This window comes from Siphateles boraxobius, unplaced genomic scaffold, assembly GCF_051911475.1.
Source record: "Siphateles boraxobius isolate OS27281-9 unplaced genomic scaffold, OSU_SipBor_1 11, whole genome shotgun sequence".
Lineage (NCBI taxonomy): Eukaryota > Metazoa > Chordata > Actinopteri > Cypriniformes > Leuciscidae > Siphateles > Siphateles boraxobius.
Window position 1 is genome coordinate 990941 of NW_027508711.1, and position 21412 is coordinate 1012352.

Here is a 21412-nt window from a genome sequence, read left to right on the forward strand (position 1 = left end):
CAGAAAAGAAAATAATTACAACACTCAGTCACAGTAACATCATATTTCACTTCTCAATTAAGACTTGAGGTTAATATTGTTTGCGCTGCTTGACATGGACCAGGCTACCAGCATATCAGTGTACTATAACTTAATAGCTCATCAAACATACATTAGGCTACGTCAGTCTTTCAACACATTTCTTACGAGCAGCTCGTTAAAGAGCTCGATCCTTAGCGGTTCACAACCGCAATATCCGCAGCCGCCAGTTGCACTAAGACCATGAAACAGTGACCGAAAATAAAGATAATAATAAAAAAACAGCAAAAAAACACAGCAGCTAGCGCTCTTGGGCCGCACCTGCAATAAAAACACTAATAATAAATACATTGATTAATTTCCCCCCTCCTAAAATAAAACACCAATTATAACACTTCTTACCTCGTAGGGGATTTTAAGCTATAGCAACCTTTATGTCCCCTGCACTCGTCACTTCACGCACACACATTCCTGATGGCACACATAGGCTATATTTAGACCATGATCTGCGATTTAAGATGGGGACATACGGAAAACAACTCACCAGAGAGTCGACGCAACTAGAAATGGGTAGCCGGTTACTTCACCCCGCACAGAGAAGAATAACAATTAACCAACCTTAGACAGGGTTTTTATCACACCAATAGCCATAGACGCGCCCGCCTGATTGCACCGCGCAGGTGTACTCAATATCAACCGTGGCTCAACACCGGTGGGCGTGTCCAGTCATTTGCAATGTGTAGCCCAATTCTCAGGAACACTGAACGTTAGATTATCAACCGGTCACACAAGTTTAAAAAAGTATGTCTTAAGTTGACCTTTAAAAGTGGCATAAGTCTGGCCTTCTCTAAGTTCAAGAGGCAGAGAATTCCAAGGGACAGGTGCATAGAAGGAAAAAGCCCTGTCACCCATAGATTTTAAGCGAGTTTTAGGAACCACCAGCATGCTCGATTGTGAGGAGCGCAATCTGCGATTCGGAGTGTAGGGGAGCAAAAGTTCAGATAGATAATTTGGAGCCAGACCGTGCAAGGACTTATATGTAAGCATCATAATCTTAAAATCGACTCGGAACCTAACTGGGAGCCAATGCAAGGATTCCAAAACCGGAGTGATATGGTTGCATATTCTGGACCCAGTTAAGATCCTAGCAGCAGAATTTTGTACACGTTGAAGCTTGTGTAGTGTAGATTTAGAAACTCCGGCTAAAAGAGCGTTACAATAGTCAATCTGAGAGACGACGAAGGAATTTATCAGCTTTTCAGCTACAGGAAAAGTTAACATAGGCCGCAATCTAGCGATGTTTCTAAGATGGAAAAAAAATGTTTTAACAGTACTCTGAATGAAAGAATCAAATGAAAGATTAGCATCAAAAATAATTCCAAGGTACCTCATTTTGCTCTGGATACCCAAAACAGAGCCATCAAGATTAAAAGACAGAGAACCAACTTTGGAGCTTTGATGACGAGAACCAATGAGCATAACTGCAGTTTTATCACTGTTCAAACACAGGAAATTATTACTCATGCAGGTTTTTATTTCTGTAATACAACCAGAAGGAAAATCAAAGTACGGGAAACGTTCATCTGGTTTTGAGTGTATATAAATTTGCGCATCGTCGGCATAGAAATGATAATGGAGGCCGAGCGATCTCAAGAGATAGCCAGTGGTGATAGATAGATGTTAAAGAGTAAAGGGCCCAGAACTGACCCCTGGGGAACACCAGTGAGAATCGGGCTACTCTCAGACCTATGGTTACCCATTGAGATGAACTGGGAACGGTCAGCAAAGTAGGACCGAAACCACTTCAAAGCTGTCCCCGACACACCAGCTTAAAAAACAAATTGAAGAAAGGAGCGGCAGCCAAGCGCGCCAGCGTACCCTCACCCCTCAATTATCCAAAATAAGTTGACTATTAAAAAGAAAAGCTGAACATTAGTTCACTAAAAATATATATTGTTTTAATTGTTGCTGTCTTTAGTTATTATCTTGGAATAAATGTAAAAATGCTTAAAAATGGCCTACTAACTTGTTGAAATTTATACTTGGTTTTAATAAATAGAACATTACATTAGCAAAAAGCAGTTATTGCAAAAAATAAAATAAATAATAAATAATATAATAAATAAAATTAATAAATAATACAATTGGACTCTCTTTTTATGTAATGTTTATTTAACTAGGAAAACTAAGTGTAGCAGATGTAAAATTACATTTAATTAGTATAAAATGTAGCGTTTATACGCCCGTATAAATATAACTAATTATTATTCATAACAGATTATGATCAATAACTAATAGTTTAATTATTTTCAGAATTTACTGTAGCAGAATCAATAGTATGATAATTTTATCAGTTCATCCAATGAACCGAAAGCATAAGCAATTATTAATTCTAGGAAATATAATATCTTCCTGGCCAAGAAAGACTAATTCCCAGCTGACAGCTAAATAAGAAATAATTCAGGGGGAAAAGCATAGGTAGCTTAGATCGCAGTTCAAGACAATAAATTTGTAAGCACATAACACAAGTAATGCTTCTCTTTTCAAATGCAAACAATACTTTATTGATTATAAGACTAACACATAAAACTAGTATCTAACACACACACACACACGCATTCATACGAGTTGCAGAAAGAAAGAGAGTGAGGAAGAATGAGTTTTAGGAGTCAGATGGTGAGATCCCAAGTTTATATATGCACTTAAAAGACATGACCTGAACGAACCATCAATCATCGATTTAACACTTCTATCGTTTCTTAGGCAGGTTATTCAATTTTATATTAATGCACCAGTTCAGTTAAGAGTCTGAAGGCTACTTGCTTGTCTTCGGTTTGCTTTGGGGATTCCCTTTTGTCGGTGTAAAGGGGTTTCCCGGGTCCGTTGCTTGGCTGGCTAGCTAAGAGAGAGCTTCTGTGTTCGGGTCTAAGATTTTAAACTCAAAGTTTGTCCAACCTCCAGGATGAGTTCTGGCCAATTAGACACTGGCTTAATTTAGGAGGTGGCTCTATTTTCTTCTTATCGTAAATCATGCGTTATCTGTGATCTCCTTGCTCTCCAGCACTGGCAGAGAGAACAAGAGGCCACAGTTTAGCCATTATTACTATTATAAGAATACAAAACATTTTACCATGATTTCAATCAAGCCAAGAAGAACATACGATCCTGCCGACAGGAAGCACGACACACATTCATTCACACACCTAATATTTATAACAATTATGAATTGTATGGCATCTAAGCATATTAGACACACACATATATTGTAGAAACAACATAGAATTATGTAGTTGCATGATGTTTGATTATAAGTCCATCGAGAATTGTTCTGGGATGAGTTTTATGGATTTTGATATGTAAAGTGTGTTAGTGTGTAAAGTTTATGGGGTTTAAGCCATTCCAGTCTGAGGTCAGGGATAGTTCCTGCTGAAGTCTGTTTTTGTTCATCTCTCATGGGACCTTGGTCCTTAAGAAAGACATGGTCTGTTAGTCGCAGGGGTCAGGTGACCTCTTGTTAGGGCCTCTTGTTTCACCATTTCTGAACAGATCTGTCTTGCCAAATTATAAAACGTTGACAACGTTCTTCCTTTAGTTAAACAATAAAAAGTATTTTTGGTTACAGACTCTCTGGAGCCTAGGGGTGATTTATGGCTCTGGGTTTGGTGATTTGAATCTGGAATGTGAAGCCTCTTTTGTGTGATTATGTATGAACAGTCACCTAAAAGCTCAAATTGTGTTTGGTTCATTCTCGTAGTCGCTACAAAAAAATTTGAGGACTTTGCCTCTTCACTTTAAAACACCACTCCACACCACTGATATAGTACCACACCTGACAAAAACCTTATTTACATAGTTTGAACTGATTTGTGTAGCTATTATTAATAGACTTGAACAATCAAGCAATTCAATAAATAAGTAATTATTGAATCACTTACTCCTCTTTGCACTCTGTACTCTCATAATAGCTGACCAAAGTACAACACAAGTGTGTGTGTGTGTGTGTGTGTGTACGTGCGTGCGTGCGTGCGTGTGTGTGTGTGTGTTTGTGTAATATTAAGTTTAAAAATAAAAATAGGTTTAAAAAGGTTTAAAAATATTAGTAATATTTTGAGCTATAAATATAATAATAATATATAATAATATATATTAGCTATATTTTCAATTAGTTCAATTCAATGAGTTATATTTTATTTTTAATGTTATCTTGTCCTTTTTATTCATCTTTTTTCCAACTATTTATAAAAAAAATATTTCATTTTTACTTTTATTTCAGTTATACTTATACTTCAAATTATTTTAGTTAGTTGCAAGGTAACCTTTCTTATTTTCTTTTAGTTTTTCTTCTAATATAATAAAAACACGTATTAGCTGGTATGCTAGTTGCAATATGTATAGTATTTTTTTTATTGTGAAATTAAAGGTGACTTGTGTAATTTCTGTGCCACTAGTTAGGGGATTTACAGTTAAAGACCCAAGGACCAGATATGAATAATTAAGTTAGAAGTGCAGTCAATTTACGACAAGAGTCAGAATTGTAATAAATTAAAGAAATTTTTTACTGGATAGTTTGCAGTTTCATCAGGCAGAAGTCATCGTTCGTAGACCGCTGCTCTACATTAACAAATATCACAGCAATTATACCCTTCACCAAGGTCTAAGCTACATCCTTGCTTCAGGTTAAATGATTCTGATTGGCTAAGAAATATATAAACATAGTAAATTTCCACATAATAAACATAGACTGAAGCATATCTCTATCGATTATACGGCTGACACTCAGACCCTGAATTTAGACACGTTGTGACCTTCCAGATCACAGATCTGGGTTGCTGCGCCAACATGTCGAAGAAAACAAGTCAGTCAATCTCCTGTAGCAAATTTGCTCTATGAAATATTAATAACCAATCATAACCTTGTATAATTTATTATGAATATTTGGTTCAGTTAATCGGATTAACTTGATGTAGCTACTAAGAGCAAGCAGTCAAGATCGATATGATTAGTGACTCCAGATATGAGTTAGAGACACGGACAACTTTATCAGTGATATGAACAAGATTTCATTAACTAGACTAAACACTTAAACTACTCTAACATACAGATACATACATGCATACAGTTTACCAAGGGAAAGAGAGATGAAGCAGAATACAGGAAAGCAAGAAGTTAAAGCATTGTTTGAAATTCAGCAGATCAACAGCCTTGAGCAAACCATCAGTTTAGTTCTAACACGCCCTTCTTTAAAAGGTGTAAGGATACTTAATGTATCAAATAATGAGACTAAGTTTGATACTTGCATGTCTCGCTCATTTAAATTAAACTGTCCTGATGCAATTTGTTGAGGCTCCTGTTGATCTTTGATGATGTTGTCTTGATGAGAGAGAACCAGTGGAAGTCAGAGGATCTTTGGTGAATGGAAAGACAAGGCCGCAGCCTGGCACAATCTTGGGGGTCCTTAGAAAACTTCTAGTTCAGCATCATCTTCACATCAGGATTTCAGAAAGGACCAAGAGAGTAAGAGAGCGCTAAGAGAGGGGCTGATCTTGTGATTAGTGATTTTTAAAGCGTGAAAATGTCACACCCTCTGGAGGTGTGTGAGCCAATAAGAAGTTGTCCCTTTGGAGGGAGATTTTTCGACCCTTTGTGTTCGAGCAGGACATTTTAATCTGTAATTTCATTGGGTGTTTAAGAAAAAGAATCTTCAAGATTCTTATAATATCTTCAAGATTCTTATAATACCCATGCATCACAAAGTTAGCAAAATGTAATGTAAATTAATGGGGAACGAAGTTTATAGAGACCAAACATGCCACACATATGATTTTGGTTAACCATAGTATGCAAAGTCTGAAACATTAACCCATTAGAGTTTACAAGAAAACATAGGCCAAACAACATAGAAGGAAAATCATGAGATGAGAAAATTAGATACATGTCAAGTTTTATACATGATACATGTTAACTTCTCAAGTGGTTATATACAGTATATAGAATATATAGGATTAACAGGGTTTATTTCTCCTTCTCAGTAAGAATTAAGTGAGTGTCACATCTCTCAGGAATTCCCTTTTTGGGGTCGTAAAAATTCTTATCAATGTAACAGGACACTGAGTTCTGCCAGTGGTGTTAGCTTCACTCACTTAATCATTCTTGGGGATTTTAACAGAGCAAATCTTTCCCTTGAACTACCAAAATACAGACAGCACGTTACATGTCCCACCAGAGACAGTAATATACTGGACCACTGTTACACCACAATAAGAAATGCGTATCACTCCGTCCCACGGGCAGCTTTGGGGCTCTCTGATCACTGTTTGGTTCATCTCATACCGACCTACAGGCAGAAACTGAAATCAGCTAAACCTGGAATAAGGACTGTAAAAAGATGGACTAATGAAGCAGAGCAGAATCTACAGGCCTGCTTTGATTGCATTGATTGGACTGTTTTTGAAGCTGCTACCAATGATCTGGATGAGCTCACAGATAATGTAACATCATATATAAGTTTCTGTGAGGATACATGCATTCCTACCAGGACATTCTTATCATTCACTAATGATAAACCATGGTTTACTGGGAAACTCAAACACCTTCGTCATGCCAAAGAGGATGCTTACAGAAGTGGGGATAAAATCTTGTATAACCAGGCCAGAAACAGATTGACAAAGGAGATCAGAGTTGCTAAAAGGAACTACTCTGATAAACTGAAAAAACAGTTTTCATCCAACGACCCATCATCAGTCTGGAATGGCCTGAGGAACATCAACAACTACAAGTCACAATCCCCTCGATCTGTGGACAATCAACACCTGGCTGACGATTTAAATTCATTTTACTGCCGGTTTGAAAAGCCCTCATTCACACCACACACCCGGTCTGATCTGCACTTCACACTTTCACCATCACCTCCTGCACACCAATTATCACTCCCCCCTCCTGCCATCCAACCTGAGCTTAAGGTCTGTGTGGAGGACGTGAGCCGAGTCTTCAAAAAACAGAAGACTAGGAAAGGCTCAGGCCCAGATGGCATCTCATCTGCTTGTTTAAAAGCCTGCGCTGACCAACTGGCCCCGGTCTTCACGCAGATCTTCAACAGATCATTGGAGCAGTGTGAAGTTCCCTGCTGCTTCAAACGCTCCACTATCATTCCTGTCCCCAAAAAACCCAAAATCACTGGACTTAATGACTACAGACCTGTCGCTCTCACGTCTGTGGTCATGAAGTCGTTTGAAAGACTGGTGCTGGCCCACCTGAAGGACCTCACTGGACCCTTGCTGGATCCCTTTCAGTTTGCTTACAGAGCAAACAGGTCTGTGGATGATGCAGTCAACATGGGACTGCATTATATCCTGCAACATCTCGACAGACCAGGGACTTATGCAAGGATCCTCTTTGTGGACTTCAGTTCGGCCTTCAATACCATCATGCCTGGTCTTCTCACAGCCAAACTGACCCAGCTCTCCATACCATCCTCGATCTGTCAGTGGATCACCAGATCATACACTCCAATAATATCCAATAACAATTTTGTTTCTTAACCTGTAACCAGGAATAACACACACACACACACACACACACACACACACACACACACACACACAGAGAGAGAGAGAGAGACACACAGCTTCATCAAGGTTGGATTTGGTCAGGCTTTAACTGTAAACAGGAGAGTCTTCTCAAAACATCAAGATAACATGTTCTTTCTCTCAAGGAGAGGACATTTAATCTAGAGTAAAGTAAAGACTTTAGCTAAGAAATGGTCACTTAAACTATTGGTTCCAATGACCCTTGTGACCTATAACCGTGGTGAGCTAGAAGAACAGATATATGAAGGAATACTCTTCCCCATACCTGAAAGGATTAAAAATGCCTATTACGAACACTAAGGGGAATATTTTTTTTTTTTTTTATGTGACCTCTACATCTATCTGTGGTTGCAAGGAGCCGTCCATCTGGTTTGCCGAGATACCGGTTCTGTGCTTCAGCGAAAACATACTCGGTTACTAACGTAACCTCAGTTCTCTCTAGAGAGGGAACGAGTACTGCATAATATCTTACGCTATCGGGGAAAACCTCTTTTCCACGAGATATTGAAGCCAAAGATTATCCTTAATTTTGAATTAATGTAAATCACTGTGCGGCAGCATGCAGACATAGGCAAGACGGCTTGCACGCCTATTGGCTGCCCTGCGGCAACAGCAGCAGCCTATCGAGAGAGGCCCTGCATGACGTGGTACCCCGTGGGGGCGCTTCGCGCCCATTTCGTCTCGTCCCGCCAGAATAGGCGTGGGCTTGGCCTATAAATACGCTCGATAGGCTGATACAAACTGGTTTTCATCACTGAAGCGGACCAGCGCTGTTGTATGCACGGCAAGATACGCAGTACTCGTTCCCTCTCTAGAGAGAACCGAGGTTACGTTAGTAATAGAGTACGTTCTCTTACGAGAGTATCTCTCGTACTGCGTAATATCTTACGCTATGGGGAACACAATGTAACACGCCGTGCGTACTGGGATCCGACACCAAAGTCCCAAGGGCAGTAGCCCGGGGCTCATATAGTGCATAATCTCCGTAGACTCACAGAGAGTCGGAGAAGAGAGGCTACAAGCATCATTCCCCATGAAATAGCATCCCACAGGAGCTAGTTATGTTAACAGTGTTTCACGCAGACAGGGTGAACGTGTTCAGCCTGAACTGGGTATAAGTACGGGTTATTCAACACCCATGGATCTGTTCTATTTGATCAGTGAGCGATGCACAAGCAAAACTCAGCATTCTGCGCCGGCGCAGCGGGGCAGATAGTACTGAATTCTAGACCGACAGCAGCTTGCCCTGTAAGGCGGGAACCTCTAGGTTATAGAACCTTATAAACGTAGACGGCGGTGCCCAGCCCGCCGCCATACAGATATCATGCAAGGAAATCCCGCTAGACCACGCCCACGACGTGGCCACGCCTCTCGTGGAGTGCGCTCTGACACCTAAAGGACACTGCAGGCCCTTAGAAGTGTAAGGCATCGACTATCCATCTGGAGAGGCTCTGTTTTGATGCGGCCAGTCCCTTGGAGCGTCCGTCAAACAAAACAAAGAGCTGCTCGGTCTGTCTGAAGACAGACGAGCGGGACACATAAGCTCTCAGCGCCCTGACGGGGCAAAGGAGATTAGCATCCGCCTCCTCATTTTTCACCGGGAGGGCGCACAGGGAAATAACCTGGGCCCTGAACGGTGTGTTGAGGGATTTGGGCACGTACCCGTGCCTTGGTTTGAGTTTGACTTTTGAGTCATTAGGCCCAAACTCCATACATGACGCGCTTACTGAAAGCGCTTGTAAGTCATCTACGTGGTTCATTGAAGCAAGAGCTACAAGAAATACCGTTTTGAAAGACAGGTGTTTCATGTCTGACAAATGGATTGGCTCGAATGGGGCACCTTTCATGGCTTCCAGAACCGTAGAAAGGTCCCACACAGGGACTGAGGGGGGTCTGGGAGGATTCAGCCTCCGAGCTCCCCTGAAGAATCGCACGACCAGGTCGTTTTTCCCCTGTGACTGGCCAGACGTCGGTTTTGCAAACGCCGCTATGGCCGCCACGTATACTTTGAGCGTGGACGGGGTTCTACCCTTATCCAGCAGCTCCTGAAGGAAGGAGAGCACTTCCGTAACCCCGCAGTCTACGGGTGAAAAGCCCTGAGCTTGACACCAGATAGAGAACACTGACCATTTCGAGGAGTAGAGCCGTCTAGTAGATGGGGCCCTAGCCTGCGTGATTGTGTTTAACACTCCCTCCGGGAGGTTAGCGGGTACCCGTTGATGGCCCATGCATGTAGGGACCATAAATCCAGGCGAGGATGCCAAATCGAGCCCTTTGCCTGAGAGAGGAGGTCTCTCCTCACGGTATAGGCCACGGGGCAGTGCTGGTCAGCCGCATCAGGACTGGGAACCAAATCTGGTTCGTCCAGAGCGGAGCCACGAACAGCACTGGGCATCCGTTTTCCCTGATTCGTTCCAGCACTTGAGGCAGGAGGGAGACGGGGGGAAAAGCATAGAGGTGGCAGCGGGGCCATACGTGGGCCAGCGCATCCCTGCTCTTGGAGAAAAAGTTCAGACAGTGAGCGTTTTCCTGGGACGCGAACAGGTCCACCTGCGCTCTGCCGAATGTCTCCCACAGCAGTTGGATTCGTCTGCGGGTGCAGCGACCATTCCCCTGCTGGGACATTGTCTCTGGACAGTCTGTCTGGTCCCAGATTCAGGTGACCAGGCACATGCGCTGCTTTCAGTGAAAGCAGGTTGTGCTGAGCCCAGACCAGGAGGCGTTCCGTCAGCCTGTAAAGGTTTCGGGACCTGACGCTGCCCTGGCGATTTATGTATGCCACCACTGACATGTTGTCCGACCGGACTAGGACGTGGTGACCTTTTATCTGGGGACAAAAACGCCGTAGCGCATTGTCGACTGCCAGCATTTACAGACATATTATGTGTAGAAGCTTTTCCCGTTCCGACCACTGGCCAAAGAACGGTCTGCCCTCGAGCAGCGCTCCCCATCCCGAGGTGGAGGCGTCCGTGGACATCACCATCACACTCGAGGGAGTCCCCAGTCTCACGCCTGACTGATACCAGTCGGCTATTTTCCAAGGTTCCAGAGCCGAAACGCATTTTATGTCGACCCTGAGGCGAAACAGACCAGAGGTCCATGCCCGGGGCGGAACTCGCGCTTTCAGCCATAACTGCAGTGGGCGCATGCGAAGCAGGCCCAGCTGAAGTACCGAAGATGCTGAGGCCATGAGACCCAGCATTTTCTGAAACCTTTTGACCGGGATTATAGAGCCGCGGCGGAAGGATTTCGCGGCGTGCTGAATGTCCAGTCCGCACTCCGGCGACAGACATGCTGTCATAGACCGCGAGCCCAGCACTGTTCCCAGAAAATTAATTTTCTGGCTGTGAAACAGCAAACTCTTAGCCCAATTGACTGTAAGACTCTCGAGATGCTCGAGTAATGTGGCCCTGTGTTCTATGAGCTCTGAGTGTGATCGAGCTAGAATCAGCCAATCGTCCAAGTAGTTCAAAACTCGCATGCCCTGAAGTCTCAGGGGTGCGAGAGCCGCGTCCATGCACTTCGTAAATGTGGTGCTAGGGGCAGGCCGAACGGTAGGACTGTGTATTGATATGCCTGGCCCTCGAAGGCGAATCTCAAGAATCACCTGTGACGTGACGCAATCTGTATTTGGAAATAGGCGTCTTTCAGATCTATTGATCATGAACCAGTCTCCCTGGCGAACTTGCGCAAGGATTTTCCTGGTTGTCAGCATTTTGAACTGGCGCTTCAAAAACGTTTTGTTCAACTGTCGCAGATCTAGAATGGGTCTGAGACCCCCGTCTTTTTTCGGTACCAGAAAATATCTGCATAGCCCCCCCTTCGCTCTGAGCCTGAGATAAAGGTTCTATGGCCCCTTTGCTCAGTAGTTTCGCTATTTCGGCTCGAAGTAGATGAGATACTTCGTTGTTTACTGTGGTTTCGACACGCGCCGTGTAACGGCGGGTACGTCGAGCAAACTGTAGCGAATAGCCTCTTTTTATAGTGTTCAACACCCATTCTGATACCCCGGGAAGCTTTGCCCATGCATTTGCGTGAATAGCTAGAGGTAGAATGAGATCTGGGCTCTGGCCGTGGCACAGCGGCGGCTGCAGAGCTTCGATGTGCTGAGACATAAACACTGTGTTTAAAGTGTGCGAGGCGGGGGTTGCGGCGATCACGGCGGGCAGCCTGGTCGCGCTCGATTTCTCTATGACAGATTGTGGAGAGAGAGCGAGCGGGACAAACCCCGTGGGGTTTAGCGTGTCTGTGAGAGAATGTGGGCGCGGGACAGCGGGCACATTCACTGCACTGAAAACACCGTCGGCTTGCGCTGACTGAATGTGTGTTGGTTTCGTTTTTACAGAAACCGTGGGACACGCATCGTGTAGTGTTTGTTGGCACTGTGTCGTGGGCACATTCACTACATTTGCACAATCGACATGAGTCGATTTTATTTGTGCTAGCCCTGAATTGTGGCGGGCTGTGTCTGTGTGTCGGAATGGGCAATGAGACGTTGGCATTCTTACAACACTCATAACACCATGGGCCTTGGCCGGGACACCAGAAAATACACTTTTTATTGGATTTATCTGGGTAGCCGTAAAAACGGCTTTTGTGTGCAGGCAAGCGGGCAAATGAACTGGCTTGTTGACTGCTAAATACTCTGGAACAGTCACATCGCATGGAACTGGACGAGCGAAATGTTTCGGTGAAAATCCGGTCGCACAGAGATTTGAACACCGTCGCTTTCCTAGGATGGCTAGGAAGGCTTTGAGACCTCGGGCTTGATCTCGATCCTCGGCCGGGGCCTGCGCTGAGGGGGGCGGCGTCCAGCAGAGCGAGAGCGCGGTCTCTGTTCTTGGGCCTGGCGGCGCTGAGAAGCGGCGGTGGGTGGTGCAGGCTGTGGCTGTGAGCTCCGGGCAGACGGCTGTTTCGAACGATCTGCTGCGGAGCTAGAGCGCTTCGGGAGGAAGTGCTTCATAGCCTGCGATGTCTTTTGAACCTGTGAAATCTTTGACGGCAGATCCGAAGAGGCCCGCTGCCGAAATGGCCACGTCGAGAAACACAGAGCGCTCCGTATCCGTCATCTCAGACAGCGTTAACCACAGGTGTCTCTCAGCCACGGTGAGAGAGGCCATGTTCCGCCCAATGGCCTGTGTAGCAGATTTAGCGGTGCATCCGCGGTGCATCCTTAAATCCGCAACGCTGATCAATCCCGCGCCTTCCTCGTCCATTTTTCAGAGAAGGTCGGCCTGGAAGATCTGCAGGATGGCCATTGTGTGTAGCCCCGACACAGCTTGCCCGGCAGCGGTGCAATCGCGACCGTGCATGGCTGACGTCACTCGGCAAGCTTTAGATGGCAACACCGTCTGTGCTCGCCATCCAGCGGAGGGCGGGCAGAGATGTGATGCTACCGCTGCTTCCACAGGAGGAAGAGAAAGGTACCCTCTATCTTTCACACCGTCCATTGTGGAGAATGCAGCAGAGACAGAGGTACGCATTCTGGCCGAGAAGGGGGCGTTCCAAGACCTCGCGACTTCTTCGTGAAGCTCAGGAAGAAAAGGCGCAGGTCTGGACTGTGATGGGGCGTGGTCCTTCTTGAGGAAGCATCCATCCAGCCGGTTGCGCGAGGGCTGCGCGGGAGCCTCCCAGTCGAGGCCGAGGTTGAGAGAGCAGACGCATCAACTCTGACTCAATGCTAGCCCTTCTCCCGGAAGGCTCGCGAACAGCGGGGGGGAGGTCCACAGAGCTCGGCCAATCCTCACTGTCCGACGCCAGGATAGAACAGGCCTCGGCTGTTTCGTCGATCTCAATGGCGGAAGCGGTGGCAGACGGGCGGCCGCTGTCCGTCGGTGAGCAACTCGAGCGATGCCGGCCAAGCTGGAAGGCGAACCGGCGAGCTTTGGCGGGCAGGAGAAGGCTCGGGAGTGCGCTGAGCACGGCGCTTTTTACGGCACGGCGCTACAGCGGGCTGAAGTGCAGGCTCTGAGAAGGATGCCAGGCGAGTCCTCAAAGTCACCATAGGCATCAGCTCACAGCTCACAAGCCGCAGGATCTTTGCATCTTTAAAAGGACGCTAGCTCTTTTAGAATACAGAGACAGAGGGAGAGTGTGAGTCGCAGCGGCGAACACACACTCTTAGCAGTGAAAAAAGGATATTAACGCCGGAAAGCGTAGCAGGTACGGCGGCTGAAGGCGGCGAGGTGAAGGCCAGCGGCTTCAGGCTCGAAGGCTCGTCCCGCAGAATGCTTACTTTCAGACGGCGCGGCTTCTCACTCCGGATCCAGCGATGCAGTAGTGCTTCGCTGAAGAGATGAAAATCAGTTTGTATCAGCCTGTCGAGCGTATTTATAGGCCAAGGCCACGCCTATTCTGGTGGGACGTGACGAAATGGGCGCGAAGCGCCCCCATTGGGTATCACGTCACGCAGGGCCTCTCTTGATAGGCTGCTGCTGTTGCCGCAGGGCAGCCAATAGGCGCGCAAGCCGTCTTGCCTATGTCTGCATGGTCCCGCACAGCGTTTTACATTAATTCAAAATTAAGGATAATTTTTAAATAAAATTTTTATCTTGTGGAAAAGAGGTTTTCCCCGATAGCGTAAGATATTACGCAGTACGAGAGATACTCTCGTAAGAGAACCCATGAAATACAAACAAAGCATGGTTAATGAATCAGTGAGTCATGGTTAATGAATCATTCAAAAATCATTCAGGACCAAAACATCATTACTGTTGTGGCTCCGTTTGGAAGTATTTTCATTTCCAGACCAAAATCAGACAAAGTAATATTGTGTCTAAAAGCAGAGGTGGATAAAGTTCCTTACTTGAGTGAAAGTACTACTGGTCAAATATTACTCCATTACAAGTAAAAGTTAAAAAGACTGATTTCTATTTAAGTAAAAGTACAGAAGTACTAATTTTTTAAAAGTACTTAAGTTTCAAAAGTAAAAAGTAAATATCACTGCATTTGTGATGGGGTTAGAGAGGACTCAAGAGCGGGAGTGACAATCACAGTTCTTTAATAGAGTCAAAAGTCAGACCACAGGTAATCCAAACTGAAAAGTCAATAATAAACAGCAACTGAGGACACCAGTAGAACTGGCAATATCACATGAACATAAATCTCCTCTGTGGTACTGGTAGAGACGAACAGCAGGCTGGTGAAACAGCGGCTCGGAGACTCACGGAACTGGATACAGGTGGCGAGCACCGAGCAGGTAATCAGCCTCAGCTTTAAGCACGTAAGGTTTCTGTGGACGTATAGATGAGCACAGGATAATTCCAGTAGAAATATTCCGTAGGACTCACAAGACAGGACAGTACAAGACTGAGAGAAACTCCGGTTAGTGAGCATCTGAGACATCGAACAATCTGACAACAAGACAGGGCAAGAGAGGGTTAGAAGAAGTCATGATAATGAGAGGAGATGAGGAACAGGTGGGGAGGAATGAGCGTAATGAAAAGTGATAACAGCTGTCAGTAATGAGAGTGAAAGCGGTGTGTGTGTGTGTGTGTGTGTGTGTGTGTGTGTGTGTGTGTGTGTGTGTGTGTGTGTGTGTGTGTGTGTGTGTGTGTGTGTCCAGCAGAGGGAGACAGAGAAGGAGACAGGATCATGACAGCATTGTTTTATTATTGTTGCATTGTTGAATGCAATACTTACAGTACCTTATGCCTCTGAAGCAACCTAGTGAATACACCTAGTAAGTATCTGTGGAATTAAGAGCTTTTAGAATGTTATAAAACCTATAGAAATTAAACAACTGACTTGACCAAAAAAAAAACAGCCATAAACATCTTAATTTTTCTTTTTTATTAAACACTCCTTCCACCCCAACAAAAGTACACATCTATGTATATCCATTCATGCACATTTGAATCAAGTAGTCTATACAAATCCAACGTGGTTTAGCAGCTGCACAACCATAGCTGTATAACTGCCCAACAGCAATACTCCTTTAACAAACAACAAAAAAGAAAGACCTATTTGCCATGGATGCAGGCACTGCGCCGAGGATCTGACTTCGTCCATTTTGCCATCAGTTGATTAGTGTTCAAAGAAAATGATGGGAAATCACTTAACTTCACGACACGTGACCCTACAAGGTCACCGGGATTTTGCCAAGTAAGACATGTTCCTGGATCAACATATTTTGTTGATCCTGGATCAACATTCCTGTCCCAAATGTAGTCATTACCTAATCCCTTCCCCTAAACCTAACCCTACCCATAACTTTTCCCTAAAATCAGAGGGTAATGATAGGTGAATGACACTGATGTTTAAGTACTTCACCTTGGTTCTAAGCCTAAACTTGACATAAACTGTAAACTTATCCCTCAGATCTGATTGGTTAATTGGAAAGTTGATCCAGGATCACCAACGATGTTGATCCAGGAACATGTGGTACTTAGTGAAATCACGTTCACCGACCCTACAAGAGTGATTACCGATAGGCTGTCGGTCACCTGCAAAAATTCTATCACATTTTAGAGATGAAAAAAAAAATCATCCCTTGACTGATGTTATTATTTTCTACTCAAGGACCTTGACAGAAATGTAGTGGGGTAAAAAGTACAATATTTGTCTTTCAAATGTAGTGAAGTTAAAGTAAAAAGTTTCCAGAAAAAATAATACTTAAGTAAAATACTGATAGGCTACTCAAAAAGTGTACTTAGTACTCAAGTAAATGTACTTTGTTACTGTCCACCTCTGTCTAAAAGTCACTAAATTTTAACTTGACTTTATTGAAATGTTCACCAAATCGTGCCGCCTCTTTGTTAGTAAAATAATTCTTTATTTAGATCCTTTGTTTCTATAGTTCTAATGTGATGTTTTCTAATGTTTGCCTATTGTCATGATTCCTGTCTTGTGTTCCCCTTGTCTTGTTTGGACTTTTATTATTTCCTGTTTTGTGCCATGGTTTTGTAGTCCTTTGTAGTTTTTCAGACTGTTCACGCCACGTCTGCCGAGTCAGAGACTGTTCACGTCACGTCTCAGGGCTGGAAATTAACTTTTTTAATTTGTAGCACTGGTGCTCCCAAATTCAAAAAGTTAGGAGCCCCAGCAAAAATTTAGAAGCACCCACCAAATTTGATGTTTAGCTTTGCCAGTAGAGTGGAACAGCCGGCAGCATTCTGGTTATTTAAAAGCCTTAATAATCGATCCTGATTTGTTTTCCACACACTTGTCACTTGTCAAACAGTTGTTCTCTTACGAGAGTATCTCTCGTACTGCGTAATATCTTACGCTACGGGGAAAACCTCTTTTCCACGAGATATTGAAGCCAAAAATTGTCCTTAATTTTGTATCAATGTAAAACGCGTTGCGGCAGCATGTAGACATAGGCAAGACAGCTTGTGTGCCTATTGGCTGACCTGCGGCAACAGCAGCAGCCTATCGAGAGAGGCCCTGCGTGACGCCATATCCAATGGGGGCGCTTCGCGCCCATTACGTCACGTCCCGCCAAAATAGGCTTGGCCTTGGCCTATAAATACGCTCGACAGGCTGATACAAACTGATTTTCATCTCTTCAGCGAAGCTCACGCATCGCTGGATCCAGAGTGAGAAGCCGCGCCGTCGAGAATAAGCCTTCTGCGGGACGAGCATTGAACCTGAAGTCGCTGGCCTTCACCTCGCCGCCTTCAGTCGCCGTACCTCCTACGCTTTCCGGCGTCAATATCCTTTTACTCTGCTGAGAGTGTGTGTTCGCCGTCGCGACTCACACTCTCTCTCTCTTTATCTAAAAGAGCAGCGTCTTTTTAAAGATGCTTCGTTCCTGTGGCTCGTGCCGAGCCGCACTCAGCGACGGGGACCGCCATTTCATCTGCGTTTCCCGCCTGCGTTTCCCTCTCGCGCTCGCTGATGGCGGCTGCCATCATTGCGATCTATTGCTATGGTGACTCTGAGGACTCGCCTGGCATTTTTTCTCCGAGTCTGCAATCCCGCCGGCTGTAGTGCCGCGCCGCAAAAGCGCCGTACTCAGCGGGTCCCCGAGCCTTCTCCAGCCCGTGAAAGCTCGCCGGTTCGCCCGCCAGCTTCACCAGCTTCAATCGAGCCACTCACTGACGGACAATGAAGAAAATGTCAATATTGCAGCAATGAGCCTGTTGTATAACACGCACGCCTGCAAACAAATGCCAACACACACAAAAATGTGATGACGCTCTCTTATCTGCTCGAGCTAATTTAAGCTTTTGTCGTTTCCCCCTGTGGCGAAACCCAAAGCCTTCGCACGAGAGACCCGTGTTCGATCCAGGCCGACGGTGTTCTCAGTGCAGTGAGTGTGCCCGCTGTCCCGCACCCACATTGTGATCAGCGCGCCCCCCGCCTCGTACACTGCAAACACAGTGTTTATTTCTCAGCACACCGGAGGTCTCCGGCCGCCGCTATGCCGCGGCCAGAGCCCAGATTTCATTCTACCTCTAGCTATTCATGCAGATGCGTGGGCAAAGCTTCCCGTGGTATCAGAATGGGTGCTGAACACTATAAAAAGAGGCTATTCGCTGCAGCTCGCTCGACGTCCCCGCCGTTACACGGTGCGAGTCGAAACTACGGTAAAAAACGAAGTAACTCATCTACTTCGAGACGAGATAGCGAAATTACTGAGCAAAGGGGCCATAGAACCTTTATCTCAGCCTCAGAGCGAAGGGGGTCTATACAGCAGATAATTTCTGGTACCGAAAAAAAAGACGGGGGTCTCTGACCCATTCTAGATCTGCGACAGCTGAACAGAGTGCTTGTGAAGCGCCAGTTCGGAATGCTTAAAACCAGGAAAATCCTCGCGCAAGTTCGCCAGGAGGACTGGTTTATGTCAATAGATCTGAAAGACGCCTATTTTCATATACAAATAGCGTCACAGGCGATTCTTGAGATTCACCTTTGAAGGCCAGGCATATCAATACACAGTCCTGCCGTTCGGCCTGTCCCTGGCACCCCGTACACTTACAATGTGCATGGACGTGGCTCTCGCACCCCTGAGACTTCGGGGCTTGCGAGTTATGAGCTACTTGGACGATTGGCTGATTCTAGCTCGATCACACTCAGACCTCATAGAACACAGGAACATATTACTCAAGCATCTCGAGAATCTGGGTCTCACAGTCAATTGGGCGATTAGTTCGCTGTCTCCCAGTCATAAAATTTCTTTTCTGGGAACAGTGCTGGACTCGCTGTCCATGACAGCACGTCTGTCGCCGGAGCGCGGACTAGACATACAGCGCGCGCGAAATCCCTCCGCCGTGGCTCCATAGTCCCACTCAAAAGGTTTCAGAAAATGCTGGGCCTCATGGCCCCAGCATCTTCGGTACTCCAGCTGGGTCTGCTTCGCATGCGCCCACTGCAGTTATGGGTGAAAGCGCGAGTTCCACCACGGGGCATGCACCTCTGGTCTGTTTCGCCTCAAGGTCGATCTAAAATGCGTCTCAGCTCTGGAACCTTGGAAAGCAACCGACTGGTATCAGTCAGGTGTGAGTCTGGGGACTTCCTCAAGTGTGAAGGTTGTGTCCACGGACGCCTCCACCTCGAGATGGGGAGCACTGCTCGAGGGCATACCGTTCTTTGGCCAGTAGCCAGAACGGGAAAAGCTTCTACACATAAACTGTCTGGAAATGATGGCAGTCGACAACGCGCTACGGCGCTTCTGTCCCCAGATAAAAGGTCACCACGTCTTGGTCCGGTCGGACAACATGTCAGTGGTGGCATACATAAATCAACAGGGCGGCATCAGGTCTCGAAACCTTTACAGGCTGACGGAACGCCTCCTGGTCTGGGCTCAGCACAACCTGCTTTCACTGAAAGCAGCGCATGTGCCTGGTCACCTGAATCTCGGACCAGACAGACTGTCCAGAAACACCACGTCTGGCCCCGCTGCCACCTCTATTCTTTTCCCCCCGTCTCGCTCCTGCCTCAGGTGTTGGAACGAATCAGGGAAAACGGATGCCCAGTGCTGCTCATGGCTCCGTTCTGGACGAACCAGGCTTTGTTCCCAGTCCTGATGCGGCTGACCAGCACTGCCCCGTGGCCTATACCGTTGAGGAAAGGCCTCCTCTCTCAGGCAAAGGGCCATCAACGGGTACCCGCTAACCTCCCGGAAGGAGTGTTAAAAAAGATCACACAGGCTAGGGCCCCGTCTACTAGACGGCTCTATTCCTCTAAATGGTCTGTGTTCTCTGCCTGGTGTCAAGCACAGGGCTTTTCACCCATAGACTGCGAGGTTACGGAAGTACTATCCTTCATTCAAGAGCTGCTGGATCAGGGCAGAACCCCATCCACGCTCAAAATATACGTGGCGGCCATAGCGGCGTTTACAAAACCGACGTCTGGCCAGTCACTGGGGAAAAACGACCTGGTCGTGCGATTCCTCTGGGGAGCTCGGAGGCTGAACCCTCCCAGACCCCCTTCAGTCCCTGTGTGGGACCTTTCTACGGTTTTGGAAGCCATGAAAGGTGCCACATTTGAGCCCATCCATTTGTCAGACATGAAACATCTGCCTTTCAAAACTGTGTTTCTTATGGCTCTCGCTTCAGTGAAGCGCATAGGGGACTTACAAGCGCTTTCAGTAAGTGCAAAATGTATGGACTTTGGGCCTAAAGACTCAAAAGTCATATTCAAACCAAGGAACGGGTACGTGCCTAAAACCCTCAACACACCGTTCAGGGCCCAGGTTATTTCCCTGTCCGCCCTTCCGATTCACAATGAGGAGAAGGACGTGAGTCTCCTTTGCCCCGACAGGGCACTCAGAGCTTATGTGTCCCGCTCATCTGTTGTCAGACAGACTGAGCAGCTCTTTGTTTTGTTTGGCGGGCGTTCTAAGGGGCGTTCTAAGTCCATAGCGCTGGCTTACACTTCTAATGGCCTGCAGTGTCCTTTGGGTGTCAGAGCGCACTCGTCGTGGGCGTGTGGTCTAGCGGGATTATATTGCAAGATATCTGTACGGCGGAAGGCTGGGCCTCACCGTCTACATTTATAAGGTGTTCACGCCACGTATGCTGAGCCAGTGTCTCCGGACAAGATCACCACAGCGAAGCCAGTGTCTCCGGACAAGATGGCCGCCACCGAACCAGTGTCTCCGGACAAGATGGCTGCCTCGGAGCCAGTGTCTCCACACAAGATGGCCGCCGCCGAGCCAGTGTCTCCGGACAAGATGGCCACCGCAGAGCCATTGTCTCCACCGAGCCAGTGTCTCCGGACAAGATGGCCGCCGCCAAGCTAGTATTCCCGGACAAAAGGGCCGCCACCGAGCCAGTGTCTCCGGACAAGATGGCCGCCGCCGAGCCAGTGTCCCCGGACAAGATGGCCGCTGCCCACGCTCCATGGCCGCCTGAACTGCCTGGTCCACCCTGGCCAGTTGAAGTGTCTGGTCCACCCAGGCCACCTGAACTGCCTGGTCCAGCCTGGCCACCTGAACTGCCTGTTTCCTCCTGGCCACCTGAACTGCCTGGTCCACCCAGGCCACCTGAACTGCCTGGTCCACCCAGGCCACCTGAACTGCCTGGTCCACCCTGGCCACCTGTACTGTCTGGTCCACCCTGGCCACCGGAACTGTCTGGAACTGCCGGGTCCACCCTGGCCACCTGAACTGCCTTGTCCACCCTGGCCTCCTGAACTGTCTGGTCCACCCTGGCCACCTGAACTGCCTTGTCCACCCTGGCCTCCTGAACTGTCTGGTCCACGCTGGCCACCTGACCTGCCTGGTCCGCCCTGGGTCCCTGAACCGCCTGCACGGCCTGCTCTGCCCTGGTCACCTGCACAGCCTGCTCCGCCCTGGCCTCCCATCCTACCACAGTCTCCAGGTCCTCTTCCTCTCCATGGACCTGGCCCTCCATCCCTCA

General features: G+C 46.7%; 1 long non-coding RNA gene across 1 annotated transcript; it reads right to left on the reverse strand.

Moving 5' to 3' along the window:
- Positions 1-303: 303 nt before the first annotated feature.
- LOC143757133 (uncharacterized) lies at positions 304-649 on the reverse strand. Its single transcript, XR_013210421.1, has 3 exons — positions 563-649; positions 421-489; positions 304-339 (listed from the first exon to the last, which is right to left on the reverse strand). It is a non-coding gene; the product is annotated as an uncharacterized LOC143757133 (long non-coding RNA).
- Between the last annotated feature and the right edge of the window lie 20763 nt (positions 650-21412).